This window comes from Anas acuta, chromosome 3 (genome assembly GCF_963932015.1).
Source record: "Anas acuta chromosome 3, bAnaAcu1.1, whole genome shotgun sequence".
In the NCBI taxonomy this organism is placed as follows: Eukaryota; Metazoa; Chordata; class Aves; order Anseriformes; family Anatidae; genus Anas; species Anas acuta.
The window spans coordinates 3,915,628-3,938,455 of record NC_088981.1 but is presented as its reverse complement, the minus strand read 5'-3'; the positions used below and the strand labels follow the sequence as shown (position 1 = coordinate 3,938,455).

Below are 22,828 nucleotides of genomic sequence, written 5' to 3'. Positions count from 1 at the left end.
CAGCTCTCCGTGTTTTGTGTAAATGAGCTTCAGATTCTCTACGTTAACGTGCTAGTAAGGAAATCTTGTGTTCCCACACTGTTCTTAAAGACATTCTCACACTGCTGACCTGACCTCTTTAATCCTAGCTTTCCTGAAGGAAAAGCTGATCCATCAGGCCTCCTGTATCTAAAATGGGATGAAAGGAAATGATGGACCTATTTCTATGCTGGTGTTTCTCTGGTACCTCAAGCTGTCTTGTTCTTTTTGTATTCATCTCTCATTTCCCTGGGAAGGAAAAAAAAAGGAAGGAAAAAAAAAAAACTAGATGTGAGGGCTCAAATCACTGAAGATGAGAAACAGCAAAAGGAAATAAAGAGGTCACACACCTAAGTTAGCTTATGATTAAAAAGAAATTAGTGGGGCTATTTTTAATTTGTTTAAATATATTACTTTCTATTAAAAAGGTCTTTATATTTCACTAAGTATGAGATGAAGTGTGTCACCAGAGGAAGATTTTTTAGTTTTAGTCTCTTTTCTCTTAAAGAATTAGAAGTCAAAGAAACTCCACTGAAGTCACAGATGTGAAGCCAGCTGAAAAGACAGAAAAGCTGGCACCTTTCCTCTACAATACTGTGCAGTTGCCTTGTGGTGTGGCCAGTTTTCAAAGATTTAGGGAAGAAAAACATAACCTGTGCACAACAGTTATGTTGTGGGAAGGTCCATGGTACCGTGCAGTCACCCCAGATATTCAACCACCCAAGGTTGTGCAGCCTTGAGAAGTAAAATGCTGCATCCCTGCGCTCAGACCCCTCTGCAGGCATTTGAGCCCCAGGCCAAGGAGCTGGTGGAGGCCAAGGTGCATCGCTTATATGAGTTGTGCTGCCAGAGCTTATGGCTTTTTTCTTTAAATCCACCAGGCTATGGATATTTTCAGACTGCGGCTGACAGAAATTAGAAGGGATAGTTGTAAATGAAGTTTTGTTACACCAGAAGTCTATGATGGAGCTTTGTTTTTTTATTAACATATGAACTCAATGGCAATCCAACTACCCTAAGACTTCCACGGAATTGCTTTTTGCTTTTTTTTTTCCCCTTATTTTTTATTTTAATTTATTTTTATTTATTTATTTTTTTCCCTCTATATTTTCACTTCTGGAAAATCTCTGTTGTTAAAAGGAGAGCCTTGAAAATGAACATAGCAATTGGGTTAGTCTCCATAAACCTGTGAGGCTATAAGGCAAATGTACTTTTTTTTTTAATAAATAAAAAAGATTTGTTTAGGAATCTGTCAAAACCCTCCAAAACAAATGCAAACACCCTCAATTTCTTGTTTCATTCCCAGCTGGACAGTCAGGCCAGAATCACTGAACATTTCACCAAGTCTTGCTAACCTTCTGAGCTGAGTTGTGAGAAATTGTTCTTGACATCACATGAGCTGGGCCACAAGGCAGGACTAATGTGATATTTGCTGTCGAAGGTTTCCTAGGAAACATGCTACTGAGAGCACTCGGCCCTCCCTGCCACCCTTCCCACGTCCTCCAGTTTCACTGGTTCCCACAGGTTTTGCAGAGGGCAGCGATGTCCCCTCTGATCTCCCGACACCCTCAGTGCAGACCCCCCTGCGGTGCAATGCTTCCCAGCAGCTCCACGCACCCAGCTGAGCAGAGAGTGGATGCAAAGTTTTTTGAAACTAATTGCCCTATTTTCCTTTGATTTATCCCTTTCCCTCTTTTATTTTTTCCTACAGCCTTCTGCAATTGGGGAGTCGAGAGAAACTGAGTTACATCCTGCAAGACAAGCTGGAGAGAAGGAATTTTGAGTGCTCCTGGCAACCTTTCCTTCCAAAGAGGAACTGGTGGAAAAAGGTTAGGAAAATCAACAGATAACTTAAAACTTAACTTGCTGTGAGGCTCGTACTCTTTTGACTGCATTTTGCAATATGGTAGCTATTATACTGCATAACCGATAGGGATTTTTCAGTTTAATGGGGCTCCCCAATACGCAGTTTGATCTTATGGCTGTAAATGCTATCCTTGCCATCAGGCTCACATAAATGATCCCTGTCATTCAGGCCAAACTTTTCAGCTTCACCATTAGGAGCTGCAGGATAGTTCCCATTGAGGGTGAGATGAATGGAATTGGTTCACACATGTTAACCAAATGCAAATCCTTAGATGGAAACTCATGGTCAGCTTTTTCCAATGCTATTTTCAGAACTTCCACAAAAGACTGTGCTGTGATTATATGTATTCATGATATGTATATCATGTATTCAGCTCAAACAATATTTGAATGATGCATTTAGAATTCTTCCTAAAAAAGGACCATGCTTCTGTAAACTGCATCATATTTGTGAAGGGAGAAAAAAAATCTAGCTTGCTTTTCCTTTCTTCCTCTCTTTCTTTATAAGATATCATTTCATAAGGCTGTAAGAATTGGTGTTAATGCTACACTACACACAGACACACTTCTACATAATCACATGCATTTGCATGTGTGCCATACATAAACAACCTTATGGAATCCCTGCTCTTCATTGTTAAGTTTGACTCGGTATTTTTCAAAGCAAAGAAGCCCTGGGCATCCAACAGTTGCTTTTTTACTCTTTGACTGGACTGCACAGCAAATAGAGACAAGAAAATAAAGCACTGTTTTATTTTTTATTGTGGGTGTTTTTGGTTTTTTTTTTGTACGGGCTTATTTTTTTGCCTACCTGGCCATTTACAACTACCTGTTTTCCCCCCTTTCGTTTCCTCCACTGATAAAACACCACTTTTTTGAATCTGTCATTAAGTGTCCTTTGTGCTGCCAATATTGATTTCTCTAAGCCCTTGAAGGCCAAGAATGTCACCTCCATGATGGTCCCTGCAACCACTGACTCGGAAAACAGGAGAACTAAGGTTGCTGCTGCCAGACATTGGTTTCCAAATGGTAGGCAAGAAGACAAGTAGCCTTAAGTCACTGGACTGTCTGATTCATTTATCTCCATGCTGACGTTCACTTCACCTTACCCCGTGTGTGTAGTGAAGCTGTTTGGTCAACATGCCCTTTGGGCCTTGTCTTAGTGATGAAAGTTCAGAGAGTGGAAGAGAAATTCTGCTCTGGATTCTTTAGCTCTATGCCAGCTTCTGATGGCATCCAGAAGATTGCGATGCTTTTTGGGTATGCTTTCAAGTGAAGCATTTGCTGGGTCTGCAAAGCCAGATGGACTTCACCTGTGTAAATCTCGGTAGTATTTGTGTCTTTGTAGTCAGAGAAGGAAGACCAGTGATACTCTTCTCTTTCTGTTCAATCTCAGAAAAGTTTCTGCCAAGCATTCAGGCCGTTGGACAGATGAAGTCCATCAGCTTCAGAGGAACAGCAGCAGTTTAGCTGAGAGTCTGCATACAAGTCTTAGGTCTATAACAATTTTACAAATTGGCATTTTTCATCGTAGAGTCATGCTTTTCTTGTGTGAAGGCAATGGTGGATTTGCAAAGCAGTCTGTACCTGTAAGATACCATCATGAAACCACACTGCTCATAGAAAGCAGAAGCAGAACTTTCCTAAATTACGGTGGAATGCCCAGTATGACTCTGGTGGGTCACCCAGACAATTTGCCCATTTTCAGAGCACTTTAAGAATGTCAGTCCTCGAGGTACCATGTATAATATAGGTCAGGGGAAATTGTTATCCCCCATTGCCAGCTGAGGAAGGGAGGAAAGGAGATTACAAAACCACAACTTGAGTTACTGCTGGCGGCAGGACTGGAATTTGGGATTTCCTGGACAGATTAGCACCCTTCACTTCTCTCTTAGTTGGTATAATTAGCAGTGTTCTAGGACTCTTATTCCCATGCAAGAACGCATTTGAATACAATTTTCTTTGAAATTTTCTGTCTTGGGGTCAGTCCTGTTGTGCACTTCCGGCTATAAATGATCTGTTGTCTACAGTGAAATGCTCGCTACTACTTTGCAAATCATGAACAGATGTAAAGGTGACCATTTGTGACTACTGATTTAATCTCTCTGGATTTCTGAAATTGGCTACCTGTAAAACTTGGGGACCATGTCTTGGAAAAATCAATCCTTTGTGGCTGTTGAATTTTTTTTGTTCTTGGCTGGTAGCCACTGAGAGCGATGTCTTACATCCTTGAGATGAACTTAGTGCAGTCCTCATTGACCTAGCAAGCCATTTTTTCCCTGATGACAAGCTGGGATCACATTCTGTAATGACTGCTGCAAGATTGTCTTGTTAGGGAAAGGGCTAAGGTGGGATCGTCTTTAATGACAATGAAAGCACCTCATAAAATCTGATTCTTCAGTTTTACAGGCATGGCTCTAGAATTTTAGCCGATGCAGACTTAGTAAATCAGTCAGTCAAAAATTATATCAGTTGAAGTATAATGTTCATGGCAGTCCAAAAACCTGAACATGTAGGTGATTTGGAGGGCATTTTGTTAACTCTTTAATTGGTCGTTTGAGTGCTGGAGGCAGTAGCTAATTGCCTGTAGGTCAGAATAGTCCTAGAGCTTAGGTAAATGTATATTGTCATATGTCACATTTTCATATGGCTCCTTTGCACAGGTTGGTAAAAAAGATTGCTGCATAATTAAAATTAAGACAAGGTGGGAAAAGTGATTCAATTAGACCCCTGAAGCCATTGCACAAATTATGTGAAGTACAAAAAACTAATGAATAGTTATAACTAGTTTTATCTTTTTACTCTTCATTCTTGAATCCTGAGGGTATTAAAATGGCTGGAGTCTCTCTCCAAGTTCTTAGAGGTAAGTTTTTGGGTGGGCAGCACAAGTATGAGTCAGCGCATAGGAATCCAGGCCTTTTAAAATACAAGCACACAGAAACTTTGTTGCCTAGTTGTTTTGAAGTGAAAATAACCAGACCTTACGCACAAGAGACCTTTTGGTTTCTCCACCAGCCCAGTATTATTTTGAAAACATCTGCAATATTTCACTCTGCATGCAGCAGGTATTATATACCAGGGAGGGTGATGACAGTAAAAATAAATGAGATATGTTGTAACCAAAACATCCCAAGTTTTACATCATACATTTCACAACCCTAGCAAGCATCCTGTGCTTTGACTTGAAGGCTAAAGGCATGTGGTAGTTTTACAAATGTCTATTAGTATTAACAAATATGTTCCATTATTAGACAGTGTGCCACTGACCCAACCTCCTGGTGCAAGAGGTGAGTTAATATGGCTTATAAAATATAAGAGTGCTGCAGGCACAAGCTTTGGAAATAAGAGCCCCAGCTAAGCAGGAGGTCTCATTACATTTGGTGGGACAACTTACTAGAGGCCTGAACATAAGTATAAAAGCTGCCTCCCAGCTAAGGCTTTTTATGGTTCCTGTCCTTTCCCAGAGCAGTATGACTTTAGGAGGTTTAGAACAACAAGGTCTGCACCCTTGTATACCGGCAGCGTGCTATTTAACTGCTGTTTATCTTAAAATGAGAGGTAAATGAACGAATTTAAGATAGAGATGTTTGCACTATCATCGCATTTTTTAACAGAATTTTTTTGATGGTTGAAAGTAGTGCAGCAATTAGGAGATGTGCCCTTGCACTTTTTTTTATTTTTCCCTCTTTGCTGTAAGCCATAAACATCTGTTTCGGGGAAACTTGTAGTGTTTCTTGGCCAGGGTTGCCAGGATTGTGAGGTGCGCGCAGATAGGACCCAATACTCTGAAACTATATAAACAGCACTCCTTGTGAGGAAATCAGACAGTCTTGCTAGTCTTGATTAGAGCAGATATTGTCCTGAAGGATTTTTAAAATGTACCCTAATAGAGATGGTTTCCAGTCATCCAAGTAGAGTTGTCTGTAGGCATTGCTCCTTGCAGAGGAGGCATAGATGAAGAACACAATAGGGTCTTTTCTTGCTTCCACCTCTTTGAATGTTATCCTCTCTCTGCCTTTGAAAGTAACAGTTATAAAGCCTATTCTGTTGCTTAGCCAAAGCTTAATCAGAAGCTGCAGTTAGGATCTAATCTATTATCACAGGTAACATGATCATCTAAGTACTGGCTTTATCAAGCCAAGGAAATCCCTGCTGAGGACCAGGATGATTCAGGGTATAGTAGGTTATGAAAATATGATGATGTCAACTCACTAGATTAGTCCTTCATCAATGGGTAAAGCTTTTTTGGGTAGAAAAAATAAACCTTCATGAAGATTTCTGTGGACCAAACTCCCAAGAGATGCAGAGAGCAAAGTAGAGAAATGCAGGAGGTGTTCAAATCATGTGAGGTCTCCACTTTTCCCATGCTTCCTAGTGGAAAAGCAAACAGCAAAACATTGTCAGGGCTGTCCTAAAAAGGCAAAGTTGTGGATGGGCAAATGTCTCTCCTCGTGTTGCAGTCTTCCCACCAAAATACTTTCTTCATTCTTTTTTAATGTGTGTTCAGCATAGACTGCTGGCAATGAGAGACAGAATTTCCACTCTTTTTTATCTCTAATTCAAGAATAACACTGCTTATATGATCAAGCAGGGTGTTCCTCTGTAGCCTTTTCTATATACCTTTGGCCTGAGACCACCCAAATGACAGGTAAAGAATTGCTTGTCACCGGACTAGGTTTTCCTTCCCGTACAAGGCATGAGCAGCAGTGTGTAATTGCTTCCTTTTATGCATGCAGATTGAGATTTTTAGAAGACTAGCAACAAAAGCCAGATTATAGTTGTGGTTTTTACCAGGAGAGCACTGAAATGCCCACTTTTGCATATAGGAATGTGGAAATGACTCAAAGAGTGTTTGTGATGCCTTCGTGGATTCCACACACACACACGCAGACATATATACAATATTGTATTACTTTTATATAGATGTATATGGCAACACAATACAAAACTAATACGAGACATAAAAGTTGTTAAAAGATGTTATGTGACAGATTCACAATTTCTCCTCTGAGTATAGAGAGCAATTCAAGGTCATGGCTCCAAATTCATCTTTCGAAACTGCCTCATTTCATTGAGTACAGAAGGCTTGGACCAGTGCCCTGTATTCACTATTAGAATACATGTTTTAAGATGTTTAAAACCAATAGTTTGATCTGTTAATACGGCCGTTGTCAAAGAAAAATGCTAGCTATCGCCACCAGCCAGGTCCATTCACATGTCAGGCCCTGCAAGTAACAAGCATACACAGCGAGTTTAAAACTTTGAGGATGCAATCAGCATTGCTGGTGGAGGTGCCAGGAGCACAACCCTTGCCTTCCAGGCTTTGTGGAGAAGACCTACACAATGTGCTCATGATCAAAGCGGTGGATGATAGAGAAATGTATTAGGGCTTTGGAGAAATTGCTTTAAAAGCCTCTGGAATTACAAAGAGAGTGAGAGACACTTTCCATAGCCTTTCTGGAAATGCCCTGTGGGTCACTGGTGGGTTCCCCCGGGAACTGAAGGAGCCAGTAGGAAGATGGTAATGGCCCATTAAATTCGATAGGACATGCTTTGGTGGTGAGTGGTGGGACCATGGCATTTCCATGTGTTTTCACTAGCTAGCAGCAGAAGGGCATGCACATTGTACTTCCTTTGGGGTACATTTTACATGCAGTGAGATACGGATGTGAAGGCAGCTGTCTTCTCCCAGAGAGCCTGAAAGGATTGAATTTCCCTCTAGACCAGCACTCCTCTTGATATGCATCAGTGTTTTAATGGTATTCTCTTGTAAAGAGGAGGGTTTAAAAGGTGTTTTTAATACATGAGACGAACTTAAACCTCGTTACCAGTGAGTCTGGGGACCCACCATCCTTGTGTTATCTCAGGGAGCCACAACCCTTACTCACATTACCTCATGGGCAAGGACCAAAGCGGTTGCTTGAGGCAACAGTTCTGGTATCAGCCCATATGGGATATCCCTGTGGTAGTGCTGTTTGCCCAGGGATGCACCTGGAAAGTCACGTCTTCTGACCCACGAGCGGAGAGATTTCATGTTGCAGGCTTTGCGAGTGTGTGGTGTTCCTTGGGTATTCCCACCTCCTGGCTTATACATAAGATGACAACGAGGCAGAAAAGACTGTTGGATGCCCAGAAAGGAATGCACCCTCTGCAAGGGGCTCTCAATGGCATGAAGTTAGAGTGACCTTATCGATGTCCTCTGTTGGCATATGCTAATCAATGCAGCGCGGATGCCCTCACTTCATAAAGTTATATTTAAGAAGGAATACATTTTAGTAGCAAGAAAAATGAATCAGTCCCTGAAGGGGAGTCTAGATCTGGTGGTTTTCAGCTCTTCCCTACCCCCAAAAACAATATCTGAGACCTCAGTAAGTGTCTTCTGCTTTGTATCTTGGTACTTCGTCTGCTGAAGTTTGTGTTGGTCCTGGTGGAGGACCATCTTCTCCCTCGCCATTCATTTGAGAAGTGCAAATACTTGAGTTGTTGTTACCCTACTTTAACTTCTTTGTCAGGTTTGCCTTGTTTTTTTTTTTTTTTTTTTTTTTTTTCGTTGTTGTTTTAATATTTCATGTTTGCCTTGACCTAGATTTAGATGGAAATAATAATGCTGATGGCTGGTCAAGACATGGATAGATTTTGATTGGATTTAAGTGTCTATAAAATACAAGTCAAGTTAGTGAAAGAAGACTGCTGACAAATCAGATCTTTTCATACATGAGGGTGTTTTGCAAAACAACACCTGAGCACTGTATTGTTTTTCTCATGAGGAAGGTAAGTACACCAAAAGAAAAAAGGACAAAGTTAACAATGATAACCACACGAAGAAAGACTAGGCATAAGCAATGGGCTTGGCTTGCTTTCTTTAGCCAATTCGATGACTTTGTTTTCCTTCCTGAAGTAATTTTGTTTGTTTGTTTGTTTTTAGTAAAAGAAATGATAGCTGATATTCACAATGCAAATAAATACTCTGCAACATTGCAGTATTTTTGGTGTCTCACAATTAGCCTCGACAACCCACAGGGTGGAGTCTAGCATATGTCATGGGTGGACTCAGGAATAACATGCATCTTTGTGTCTATTTATGTACAACAAATTTCTTCAGTCAGATGCAGGCCAAGCTGAATTTAGGCATCTTGGCCTTGATACTATCCCTGTGGCTAAAAGTGCCAGTCCATTTGCCCTGGTAATTATTACAGTGGTGCACTGGTAAATGCAGAGTTCCGTTGTTCCTTCACTTCGTGCTCTTGGATTCAGAGATAAATGTACCTATGTGCTTGTCTTAAGCAAGTGTAGATGGAATATTTTTCGTTTAAAATAAATTACTGTGCGAAAAAATCTTTTAGCATTCTTTCAGAAACTACCAATAATCTCTGTCATTTACCTGTAGCTTAGGTAGTTATGACTTACAGGATAAGAAGTAAGTAAAAGAGCTTATATATGAATTCAGATGATAGAACACTTGAATTTTTAGTGGGGAAACTGTTTAAGTTAAGACTAGAATAGGAACTAAAGTAGGAGCCAGAAAATCCTATTTTTTTCTATACACATCGAGAGATCAATGACTAACCCAAGTTTCTAAGCCATAAAATGAGCATACTGCTTAGAACTTACACAGATGCTGAAGATGATAATCTATTGATAATGTGGAGGGGAAGGTCCTCCTATTTTTACCTTCAACAATAACTGTTTGCTTGAAAATACATACAGTGGGGCTTTGCTAGACTAAAACAACCTGTCTCACATCATGTGACTGTTGGGACCATCTGGGCTGGGAATTGTGTGAGTCCCTCTTTAAAGGATGAACATGCTTAGGTATCCCTGAGGAGCAGCCTTTTAGGGCACCTCTTCTTCTGCAGAAGGCCATTGAGATCTGCATGCTTGAGAGGCATCCCAAGCCAGGGAGACGTTTACTTTCCAAAAAGCTCGTGTCTAAAGGGTAGACCTAAAAGAATGAGCCCTCCATTAGTAAAACTACTGTAAATGACAAATTCTTCACCATCATTCCCATAGCACAGAGATTTTGATAGGGGCACACATTCTGCAATAAAAGCTTTCTTTCAACTTCCTGAGGAGATTCATCTGTCCATGCGATTCCTCTTTTGGGTAGGATGAGGAAAGTAATTGCAGAGATTAAAAAATAACAGCTCCATGAGTGAAACGTGTTGTATCGGCTGTGTCTGGAAACTAGCTCTGTCTGTCGGGGGGAGCACATTTCACTGTGCACTGGCAAGGCAAATGTTGAGCATGAAATATACCTGTATCTTAGTCAATAAAACCAGTGGAACTGAACACAGAGACAAAATATTAGGTCCTTTCTTGCTTGTTTTGCAGAAGAGAATGGAGGCTTGCTAGCACCAAGAGAAATCTTTCTTTTTTTGGTTTTCCCTGGCATTCTTCCTCTATGAGAAGGAGAAGCCAGTCTGGCTCTCACTGCGTTTGTTTTTATTATTGACAAGAACAAAGCTTCCAGTTTCAAAGTGAGTTGATTTTCTTTCAGTAACTCCTGAATCTTTCTTGTGTTATCAGTCCAAAGCCAAATCTTTAGGCTCTTTCCAGAAACTCTCACAGATTTGGAGCAAGCATTCTATTTATTATGGGACTGAATTACAAAAGCAGGGATAAGTTGGTTATCCTGCAATGTGCTCGTGCTCTCAAAAGGCTCTAGATGACTGGTTTGTTACATGCTGGCTATTCCTGAAGCCCCAAAGACTCTGTGCTAAGGGTAAGTGTGGTGCACCAGTAGCTTGCATACCAAAATAATTCCACTGCTTACTTGAGCAGATTCAGCTTAGGGTCATGGGAATGCGAAATCAGTGTGCATGTGGCCAAGTGTGTTTGAAGCACTGCAGGTGGTACCATTGTGCTTTTCCACACCATTTTCTTCCAGTCCTTTTTCTTCCTTTTCCCAGAAGAATAAATTCCCCAAAGAATTTTTTCACCTCTCCATCTGGCATTTGCTTCCTTCCTCATTCTTTGCAACCCACAAATGTTTGCTGCCCTCTCAGCTGCTGTCTCGGGCCCCCGGCACCATTTGATAAATGGTGACTAATCTTGAAGAGCATGTCCGCTCTGCTGGCCATGCAGCAGGAGGTGGTGGCTTCCCTCCCATGCACTGTTGTGAGGTCTCCTCTGGCAGCAAAGCCCCACTCCCCATCCTCTCTCAGCACCTGCGACGAGTCCTGGGCACGGGGGCCACAGAGGCCTCCTCTGAGCAAAGGTGATTAGATTAAGTTAACAACTAAAAGTGTGATAGATTGGATGGATTAGACAGAAGGTAGATAGATTTTTTACTTGAGTAATTGGAACTTTTAATAGCTTTTTTGTTTTTATTTTGTTTTGTTTCAGCTGCACAATTGGTATTGTTTATTTCTAGAAGGAAATACTGTACATGCTCTCCTAGCCCAAATGTAAGTGTTCTTTCTAAAATTTTCTGTCTAGGAATAAACATCCCCGTAATAGTCATAGCTGAACTCTTTGCAGTAGACAAACACAAAAGGGTTGCAAATGCAGACGAAGATAGAAATCAAAAGAAATATTCTCAAAAAAATGTTTGGCAGCGTTTGCTCACCTTTGGGATATACAACCTGTTCCTTTTCTTAAAATATATATATATATTTTAATAGAGCTGGGTGAGCTGATATTTCTTCTGCTCAAGCTGTTTCTAACCTTATATTTCCAACAGTAGCAGCAGATTATGAGACGATACTTATAGAAATGACATTATATCACTCTTTAAAATACCCATCCTGAAAGGCAAAATCTGCAGAAATTATAGGACTAAGAGGCCTCCTTTGAGAGGCAGAAACTATTTTAACTCGTTATTTTTAGAGCTCTGCAAATCACATATTTTTCTCTTCACTGGCAATTCAAAAAAAAAAAAAAAAAAAGAAATTGTAATAAGTTTTTTTAAAAAAAGAATCCTTCACAACTTTTCCCTGTAAAATGGAAAGTTGAAAAATGTCATTCGTGGGCAAATGAGATGCTTCACTTTAATTTAAACCGTTTTTGAATTCCTTTTCTCAGGGAAAAAAAAAAAAAATTAAACAGAGAATGGTCTTTGGTGGGCTAGCTATCCATGTGGGCTGGAAGGGGGTTCTTGGTTGGGCCACCACTCAGGGAGCTTGAATAGTGACCCAGAGATGTGCACAAAACCAAATTTTTCCATAGCTGTCTGACCCACTGCGACCGTGGGCAGCCATATGCCTGTGACTCTATGGACGTGGATCCCACTGCCAACAAGTGCCACAGACTGTGCAAAATTAAACAAAGAAATTGAATGACCCTGATTATTTCAGAGAAATAATGCTGAAATCTGCTGTGACTGCTCAGCACTGTTTCTTAAATTAGCCTGTTAAGGCAATTGCCAGGGAAGGGAAGGTGCTAGTGCTGCGATGAGCTGTGCGGGGAGCCCCACCGTGCCCTGGGACACCTGCGTAGGCTGCACGCATGCCAGGACACAGCCCTCCTGTCACCCGGTGCTCTGCCCATCAGCATGCAGATAAGTCTTGGGAACAGCTGTTTTCGGTGAGGAGCTGGTGCTGTCAACAGAGCAAACAGCTCCAAAAGTTTCTGGTATTAAGGAAGGTTGAATGCTGATTTCATTTTATGGGAAGGATTTTGAAGAGGGTCCTGATTGGTAATAATCAGCCACTAAAAACTGGTGTGGTAGAGAGGAGGTGGATGAGAAAAGGGTAATGGCACTGCAATAATTCCACATGGATTAAGGAGAAACCAACATCCAATATAGCACAAAAGAAAATTTGTCAGGATTTGCTTTGGCTAATGCAGGCCTTTATAAACAGGAATACAGCTCACCAGAGACAGGTTAAGCAAATGAAAACAGGCTCAGGAGTTTCATCTCTATGGCTAAGCGAAAGGGCTGTACCACAACAGGCAAATGCTGCCTTGCCTTGCCTTGTCTTTTCATGCCATGCCGTACCTTGCCTGGCCGTGCTGTGCCTCGTCATGCTGTGCTGTGCCTTGCTGTGTCGTGCCTTTGTGTGTCACCATCTCTCACAGTTTGTACCAGAGGGAGAAGGAAAATCAACGCAGATGCAGGAGCCTGTAGTACTGCTAGGTATTGCCTAGGAGCTGTGAACATGGGCGTTCTCTCCTGCCCTTCCCAGTCATGCCTGTTGCTTTATGGACCTTTTTGTATCTGCCTTTGCCCAGCACCACCTGAGCCTCCTGTGCACCCCGGAGCCATCCAGCCTCCCTGCTCCCCACTGGCCATCGCTGGCACTTCAGGGCAGGTCTGTAACGTCAGCTCTGAACACTTGCTTCCACTGCCTGCTGTGAAAAGAGCACCTTGGTTGATTTCTGCCTCCAGGACCACTGCCCAGAGCACTGTGGCCACTGTGAATGTGACAGGCATGAGGAAGGTGCAACAGCTGATTGGAGTTTGGCTTTTCGTTTTTATTTTTGTTGGGAAGGATCTGGAGCTTCCTCGGTGAGAGAGCCAGCAGCAAACGTGGTGCTTCCATGGCACCTGAGATGTTGCCAGGAGAGAGGATACATAGATACGTATGGTGTAAGGGAGCAAGGTGTTTACAAACAGAAGGTCAGGAACAGATCTGGAGAAGGTCAGTTGAGTGGTGGTGACTGACATGATACCCTGTGCAAAGAAATTACGAATCTTGGGTGACTTATGGTAATAGTAATAGAATAGTAATGATTCTATTTACTTTTTCTTCCTTTTTCCCCCCCCTTTTTTGGATGAGAAAACAGAAGAGAGTTCAGTAGAAGGAACTTGTTTTTCAGGGAGCTCTATTCCAAAACTTTTTCCTCAGAGAGGTTTATCCTGTAATTTAAGAGTTTTTATTTAATTACATTTTAAACTTCCCTCTCTTAATTACTTTTATATTTTTTTTATTAACACCTAAATATGCTGCTATTTGGAGCACAAACAGACAGAGATTACAATTAACAGAATAATTACACTCTTTTTGTCAGTGTAACCTCATGGTACAAAAAGTATTACAAATCCATTTTAAAACATATTAAATGTTCGTATTAATGAGGATAATAGAGAACAAGTACCAGCAAACTAAATATTGTTAATGATTTTGAGCTATTAAATTCATTACCATTTCCTTTCATAATAAAGTGGTTACTTGCTAATTAGACCTTTTTTAACTCATCATTATTGAATTCATTACATTGTGTGCAGTTAACCCTTAAAGATCTGCCTGGGTATACAGAAACAATTAAAAAATCATTTCAACAGCATATGAAGCCGATACGCCGTTTGCCATCCTGCTTGTATTTCTGACAGTAGCTCCATGTACTTTTCTTCTGGTACATTTTCTTGACACATCATGCCTAGCAGCTTCGTAGCTGTCACAGCAGCTTCGGCAACACGTATGATGGAAACATGCTGTATTCATTTCATTTAATAGCGTTTAATGTTAAAACTAAAGTAGAACCCACTTGTTTGGCCAGGGAAAAATTATCCATCAGCTCACTAAATGGTTGACGTCAACGAGCTACTCTTCTCGGAGTGAAATCTGATGAGAGGTGGGATGATTTTACCTTTTCCTCCCACAGAGACAGATATACTTGAGCCTAACTGGATATCCAGTCTTTCTCTGCAACCCTAGATTGAAATCCAGTCCCTGCTAAAGTCCACATCAAAATTTCTCTTGGCTTCAAGGCACCCCTGAACTCATGTCCCAGCAGCTCTGAGGGTTTGCACCCCTCCTGGGGAGGGGGCACAGGCCGCTGCACCTGTGTCTTGTCCCACATGTCCAATTGTGGGAGAGGGCACTCCTGGGGACTGAATCAAAGTGCTGCTTTGCTGCTTTCTCCTCCCTCCAGTTCTCAATCCTTCAAAGGAATAAGAAAGTTGAGCCTCCATCTCTTAACCTCTTTCTTTTTTCTCCATGCACACTTTTCTTTTTTTTTTTTTCCTTTCTCAAAAAAAGAAAAAAGAAAAAAAAACCTTTCAAGTTACAGCTATTTAAATAGCACAAAGATGGTTGTTCTCCTAATTGCTGGGACCTAATGTGTAGCACTCCAGATCTTGCCTGGTCGTGGCACGGCGATGCGGAAGGAGTAGGGTAATGATCTCTGAGTGGCAAGCTCCATTTTCGGAGCAGCCCTGCCATTGCAGAACTGGCTGTTGCAGCGCTGGCCGCTTCAGCATGCATCGCTCAGGTTATTCGCATCGAGCAACGCCACCAAGGAATAATTTTACTTGAGTAGGAAAGGCTTCGTGACACTTATTGCTACTGTACTTGATGACTGGAGGCTGGGCTGATGGATACCCTGCAAATCCAATAGATAACCGATTAGATATGCGTGTACTGTACGGCTCCGGAGAAACGCCGCCGAGCCATTATTCAGATCAGGCCGTCCTCCTCCTGCCAATCCAAAGCCGTGTCTTTGCATACGTGAGATACGAGGGTACAGCCGTGGGCCCGCCGGTGGGCCAGCCGCAGCCCAGCGCTCCGCCTGGCTCAGGCACTGCAGCTGCACTGCAATATATAATAACAATAACACTACGTATTTGTAACCTCTGTTTTATTTAAAACCAGGTCCCTTTCACCTGTAAATAGCTAGGGTATAAATGTGCCTCACCAATCACATTGGACTATTGTATTATACAGTCTATTGAATGTTTTTGGCAGGCATGAGCCCCTATGCTACTGTGTCCTTATTTTATTATTGTTTTGAGGGTAGAGCTGTGTGATTATCCATTCTTGCTTCAGGCATAGCAAGCCATCTGGAATGCTTATTAAACCCACAGGCAGATCAGAAGGATATAACTCTGATGATGTACATGTACATGGGCTGTACTACATCATCAGAGCATTGCTCCTCTGATGATGTAGTACACATTAGTGGGCCTAGATAATGGATTAGAACTAGCAGAGTGAAAGTTAGACTTTTTGAAGGATGGATACGGTGTTGTTTTTTTTTTCTCCCTCTGGGTAACTGCTGGCATAGGATGTGGAAAGGAAAATTTAAAAGTAAGCCAAGGAAGCTTCAAAATTTGTCAGTGCTCAGGTTGTCAATGTGGAGGGACAAGTAGTGGTCGAGAGGCTTAAGGAGACAGCTTTTACACCCCAAATTTTTGCAAAGAGGTGATAAGTACCTGCCTGCCAGCATGAAAAGGGCCATAGAACATGTCCAGAAATAATGCCAGTTTTAAAATCCTCCTTTCATTGGTCATCACTGAGTGGATTTTTGGTAGGACTTTGGCTTTTCATCGTGCTTCTGTACAACATCAGAAAAAATGACACTGTGTTATGACACATAGCTAGTTTTTCAGCGGTTTCCAAATTTATGCTCATCACATATTTGCAAGTACTATTTAGAAATAAGCTTTTCAAATGAACGAAGAATCTGATCAGCTTTCAGACTAGCCATGTGTCTTTTCTTCAAAGTACGAAGTAAAAGCAACATCAGTAAAAAAGAAAAGCTATCTGGGCCTACATATGTGGTGTAGGTGAATAAAGGAATAACTATTCGCATGTCTGTGCAGTTCTAAATATAATTTCTATTTCTCTTTGTTCAACCCTTCTTGCAACAGTTTTTAGAGGTAGCTGATATTTGTCTAATCATGGAAAGGTGTTTCGTGTCTAAACAAAACCTTTTCCTGTGGAAGCTGGAAAGGTTCATAAAAGTTGGGTCATTCAGTCAGGAAACTGAAACAGTGCTGTGCAATTTAGATAACAAATTGCACGCTTTAAATATCAAACTGTAAATATCAAGTACTCAAAAGAATATTGAAATTTTTGAGCAATTCCAAAGAGTAACATCTGTGTGTCCAGAACTTTCAAAGAGGAACTGTATATAGTGAACATATGCTCTAAAAATCACTGCTGTGAAGTAAGGCAAGTGCCTGTTTTAAGAAAGGCAAATAGCAAGCATGTAAAGGTATGGCTCACATTGACGCTTGGATTGATGGATGTCTTGGTTTCAGCCACTTTTGTCAACATCCTAAATGTGGGCTGTGTCCATCAGCATGTCTCAGCAAAGTGTGCAGTGTGTGTAGATGCACATTCCTCAAACTATAGCATATTAGTTTAGGTGCAGAACGGCAGTACCACAGTAGCAGTAGCCTAATTGGTTTGCCAAAATCTTTACTTTAGGGGGACTGTATAGCTTTCTGTTTTGGTGCTGACCAGACTATCTTGGAGGTGTAAGGGGGGAGAGCTCCTAAAAATTGCCAGTTGTAAGAGTTGTGTTCATATTACATAACTGTAAACTGAGTTTCCCTCTTTATTTTGAGTTTTGAGATTTTGAGGTTTTTCTTAGTACACATGGCTGAACCCCAGTTGTGACCGTCTTGTGCTTCTCTTTACCTGGGCTTGATGGACACTAGGAGAATTTGCTCTCTCTTTCTCAGCAAGTGTGTGGAGAAGTTCCTGTTTCATTCCCATGAATAGAATTGAAAGAAACTTGGAAAATTCTTGCCTTCCACTACGGATCTGACTTTGCTTTTTTGGATAGCCCATGTTAGTATAGCTCCTAGGTAGAAAAATTGGCAGGAAGTTGTTGCATGCGTGTTGATTTCCAGGTTTGTATTCTTCTTAGTGAAGCATCCAACTTCTGCCCTTTTTCCAGCCTTCCTTCTCTCCTTCCGCTCGGTTCCTTACCATATTTCCTCCCCCAGGTGCACCCTTCCCTCTCTCCCCCATTAAGTGCTCTCTGACCTCTGGAGTTTGATTTCTTGCAACCCGCTGCAGGGCTGTTGCTTCCTTGAGCAAAGTCTGCTCTGTCCCCTGCTAATCTGCCTGTGCCAGTTTGTTTCTTTCCCTGCTACCAGTTGGGCCCCAGCTCCAGCTCGCTGGGGAAGGAGATGACAAACTGTCACTTTCTCAAACACCCTCTCCTCCACCAACTACTCTTAAAGAGGCAGCAGGATAAATGAAATTCAGCATTCGAAAGGCTCAACTCCTCCAGAAAATATTCCACCCACAAGTGGGGAGCTTCAAAATCCATTCCTAGCAGTTAATGCTCCATCCTAAATGACATAGCTTTTCAGTAGTGACATGTGCATTGATCTGCATTACAAAAATAAGAGAAATAGCACTTCTTTTCAGCAGCAGATAATTACCAGCATACATCAGGTTCCCTCCTGCTGATACCCACAGGGTGGAGGGGATGGGAGTGGGCATTAGGTGGAGAGGATGCGGCCAGCTTACATGCTCAGCCAGATAAATAATATTGATTAGAATTTGTGTAGAGCCCCAGCAACACCCCTTCTTGCTGGTTTCATTAGCCACAGGGGTACATTCACTACAGTTACGTGATTTCACCCCAATCATGTCATCCACACAAAGGTGCTAGTTAGGCTATGAGCAGAAGCAAGCTGGGAGCCGAGAGGTTCTTCAGCTCTTATTGGAAAAGATCAGAGCCAGGCGGCTGTGGCCCTGGTGGAAGAGCTGGATGAATTATGGGACCAACATGTGAGAAACCTTCCCACCCTCCCTCTCTGGAGGGGGGTGCAGGCATCCCAGGGTGAATGCAAAGCCACCCCCCTTTCACTGCTGCTACTCTGCAGAGAAATAGTTTGGAGGCTTAGGAGCCAGGGGAGGTCATTCCCAATCAGCTAATTACAGATTTTTGTAGGCTACATGCACCGTCAGGGTGAGGGTCTGCATTAAGGGCTCGTATGGTCTGCCTCTCCAGGTCTAAGTGCGCAGCTGCTGCCCGGCACAGGTGAATTCAGATGTGCAGAAACTTCTGAGCTCCTCTGCAATGCATCCCCCTCAGGCAAAAGACACTTCCAATTTCTGTGAGGGAAGGGGTGCCACTCACCGGCTGCCGAATGCTCTGACAGGGGAAGGGCCTTTACTCAGCTCGCCTCTCTCTGGGGCAGATGTGTACAGAATCAGCTCTCAGTTGTCATTTTCAGGCTGAACCATCAGTACGCAAAAACTTCATTTTCACAGGAGTGCTGGAAAAACTGCAATGAGTAGTGAGAGGGGCTGCGTATGTGGGACTTTCCCATTTCTAACTTCATAGTCTGTCGTTCTTGAGAGGCAAATAAAGCCCACTGGCAGTGGGATTCAAAGTGCTCTCTCGGTCTAAGCACGCTTGAGTGTGTTAGATCGACTGAATTTCCTCTCATCAGTGAATGCAATCTGCCGTGAGAAAGTTTTACTGTCTCTGAGTCCTTATGAAAACATTCTTAGATAATTGAGACATTCCCAAACAATTAAGATAACCAGATGTGTCTGTTATTTGTAATTACCTGAACATGAATTCTTTCTTCAAGAACAGTTCCATTTTTGAGCTTTTTGAATTACTTTAGATAATGGATAGGAAGATTAACTCCTCTGAAAAGTAATCTGTGGTATGTACCTAGCGCATCTCATTCTGATGCAAAATCGCCTCCCAAAATTGAGTGCTTTGGCTGAAACAATATATGAAATAAACTTTCAAGTTCTGCTGTAGTTGTGGTCTGCAGTGCCCTTGCAGGTGACACCATGGGGTGAACTCCAGGGTTTAAAGTCTACGAATGACCCATGAAGAAGATGCTAAAATGATCACTTCAAGCAGGGAAAATTGCTGAAGGCTTGAAAATGGTTTCACAAACCACTTTGTTAAGTAGCACAGTTTGAATAAAAGGGCTTTTGCACATGCTGCATTTGCACCTAGAGCTTCTGCAACATTTTCATTTTACAAAGCACCCAGCTTTCACTGCATCACAGCACAGGAGGCAAAGGAGCTCAAAGGATTCCTGATACATTCACAGTGTAAGAAATACACCTCTACATTTAGTCACGTTTTCTTCTGGTGCTTCAGTATTAAGTAACCTCAAAATTGTCATTTTTAGGGCAGTAGGCATGACTTTTTGGTGCAAAACATCTGTCTTTGAAAAATCCCCCCCTCCCCACTTCATCAAACAAAACTTCAATCAGAACTGGCTTTTCACCCCCAAATGCTAGGGATGCATTTGTCCATCCTGTTTCCAAGAATTCTCTTTCTCGGCTGCTTGCTCCCTGATGGGTTTCCCTTCTGCTCTGCCCTCCAGACTCTCCTGCAGACAAGCATTTCACCTACACATTCCCACTTCTCCCCTCTTTGATGATCTGTTTGGTGGCAGCTCCCTAAATTCAGTCCCCTGGTCCCCTGAGGGACTGAGTCAGTAGTCCTTTCTGCATCAAGGGTTGTAGCCTGCTCCTCTGTGCTCATTATTCCTAAATTAGTACCACTACATCTCACAGTCCTTTGCTGAGGTTTACTTTGCTGACTTCCTCTAAATCCCTTCTTCTTGTCCTTGTCCAAGCACTATCTCCAACTCCAGGCAAAGAAGAGCACTGTTGCAGCTCAGGGCAAAGTTATGTTCACTGCCTCCTCCATTCTCTCCAGTGCCGTACACATACCGTGATCCTTTTCCAACTGTACAGTAAGGACACACAACTCACTGGTCCAGCAGAATATACAGACCTGTGTTCTTTTCCAGGTTATATTTCCACTGGGTTAATGAGTTGCTTTGGCTCCTGGTATGGGTAAGGAAGTGCCCAGGCTTGCAAAAGGGAGGAATAAAGTCCAAGGATCATGCTTTGGAGATGCTGATGAGGACGAAGATGTCTTGGTAGGGCTAAAGATAAGCAGCCGTGGTAACAGATCTCCTTAGGTGTGTTGTGTAATTTTTTTTCTTTGCCTCTAAAACCAAACTTCTCCATTTGTATTTCCTTCTCTTTCTTTTTTTCTTTTAACAACTGTCAGCTCTACCAGTCTGCTCAATATTTTTCCCAGCTAACTTGTGATTTTTCAACATACTGAGGAAGTTCTATATCCTATTACTTGTCACGGCTATTATCCTCATTTTTGGTACATATCTGACTGCTCATGTTTTTATCATCTGCTCCCTGGGCACTGTAAATAGGAAGGTAGGATGCGTCCAAGTACCACGTCGTCTCTGCTCTTCTTTTCCTCTCCTGCTTACGCTGCATTTACCATGCAAGTTGATGGCTTCATCGTTGTCTTCTGTCCTTGAAACTTCCCCTTCTTCTGTATATTTACTTGTGCTTATTTTTTGGTGGTAATACCAGTGGTGACAATGTCACCTCCAATTGTTCCAAAAAATTTTTTTTTGAAAAAAAAAAAAAGGAAAGAAAAATTCTTGCCTGGTGCTCTACCAACACTTGGTGACTGGTGTGCTCAGTGTAGGTGTTTCTCTTTTTTTTTTTATTTTTTATTTTTTTCTTGAAGCTCATTCAAATCTTCTCTCTTTCTCTTGACAGTTTTGCCCTGGGCACTGCTACCTTTGTTGTCCCAAAGGAATATCCTTGGATCTGTTAGTCATGTATGTATCTACTGAGACTTCTGTCACCATTTCCCAGCCTGCTGAGGGCTTAAAAGTCACAGCATTGACTTGGCACTGAAAATAGGTGGGCCTTAAAGATGGGATGGAAGACTAGTGAAAAATGCTTATTTTTTTTTTAATTCTGCCTTACTAGTTAGAAGGTCTGCTCAGCCTGAGCTAAGCTTCATCCACTCTGCTGGATACAGCTAGTTATGACAACTTTGCCCAGGTATGAAGAGTACATGGTAGAATACATAGTCGTTAAAAAGCCACCTCGTTTGTCCCCCCAGAAGTGAAAGGCATCATTTTATTGGTACTTGGGAGGAACTGGTGTTTTTAGGTAGGTCTGAACACTTCTCATCCTTGGTAAATGTACAGCAGGATTTCTGATAAAGGAAGGCACTTTCCTGCTGTTTTTTCCCCCAGGTTCCTTCAGGCTGGACTCTCCTGAATCAGACATCTTTTTTAGGTCCATGGGAGCATTCCTCATCTGGATGGCCAAAAACCACATTGGTGGCAAAGGGCATTAAGGCATCAGGTATATTTTCTGAGAGCCCCGTGTTTTATTGCATCCTTGTCTCCTTGCTTCCTGCGGCTTTCCCAGGTCTGTTTCACTCCCACCTCTCCAAGTCCCATCTATGCTTTAATAGAAATTCTTTAAACCATTTCTCAGAGCCCGCAGTACCACAAGTTACTGGTGTCATTGACTGTCTGCTTGTTAGGTAGCCAGGCCTAAATTTGTCAGGGCAGTGAATGCATTCTGTGGTATGGGAAGTAGCGTGCACCTTTCTTTTGTACGGTCATTTTGTTGGGTAGCCTGTAGGTTCATGTGTCAATCTTTTGAGCTGAACTACGTACTGATAGGATAAGGAGGAGCCTTTTTTTTTGAGCAAACCATCTGCTTTAGTTTGCTTTCTGGTGAACTTAGTCTTTACAAAGATTGGCTTAGGAATTCAGGAGTGGCTCAAAGACCTATAATGAAATAGAGAATTACAAGAAAGGATTTAATGTTAATAGCATTGTGTGTGAGAGTGAGAGGGAAAAGTCTGAAGTCTAGTCACATGGAACCAAAATACAAGGGAAGGGAGGCAGAGTTAGAAGATAATTGTGCTAGGTTAAAAAGGTGGCAACAAAATGCAATGAAGAAAAAAAAAAAAAGGCAAGACAAAAGCATGAAGCACAAAGCAAGCTACCAGTCAAGTGTTTGGATTGCTTATACTTGGTACTGGTGCAAGAATGAAGTGTAAAGGGGAAGGAAAGGAAATCAGTGTTGGGAGCCGAAAATTATTTATCTAACTACTAGAGTTGCTTTTCTTCCCCTTTCTTGGAGTTTTTGTTAAAGTCTGTGACTGGGTTAATTTCCCAAGGGTTTCTAAGTATCTCTTTGTACTAATGGTAAATCAGACATTGTAGCCCTATGGTGAGTAATGCAAAAGGTGTGGCTGGAGGTGCCTAGAGAAACAAATCCAAGGAATTCGGATCTGTATCAAAATCTAAATGTTTTGTCAGATGCAAGCTGGTCTCAGGAAATTCAGTCCTCCCAAGAGTGCTTCTAGAGAGCACTAGGGGGTTTGGAGGAGCTGTGAGCATCGCTTCAGACCTGGGTCTTTTCATTGCCAGGTAACTCCAGTCCTCCAGACTGCTCATGCAGTGTTCCCTTTCTCTGCCCGACAGTCCCCA

The 22,828-nt window shown here is 42.0% G+C and overlaps 1 protein-coding gene across 19 annotated transcripts in view; it reads left to right on the top strand.

The window, feature by feature from the left end:
* LOC137853213 (uncharacterized) overlaps nucleotides 1-22,828 on the top strand; it is a 224,386-nt gene that overhangs the window by 162,671 nt on the left and 38,887 nt on the right. For 15 of the 19 annotated variants that reach the window (XR_011094329.1, XM_068675325.1, XM_068675324.1 and 12 more), the window contains one exon: nucleotides 1,730-1,847. The gene's annotated coding sequence lies outside the window, so the exon portion shown is untranslated. Of the gene's footprint in view, nucleotides 1-1,729; nucleotides 1,848-20,302; nucleotides 20,435-21,086; nucleotides 21,149-21,617; nucleotides 21,687-22,828 lie in introns of all 19 variants that reach the window. The other 4 variants (XM_068675316.1, XM_068675317.1, XM_068675320.1 and 1 more) reach the window with 4 other exon arrangements.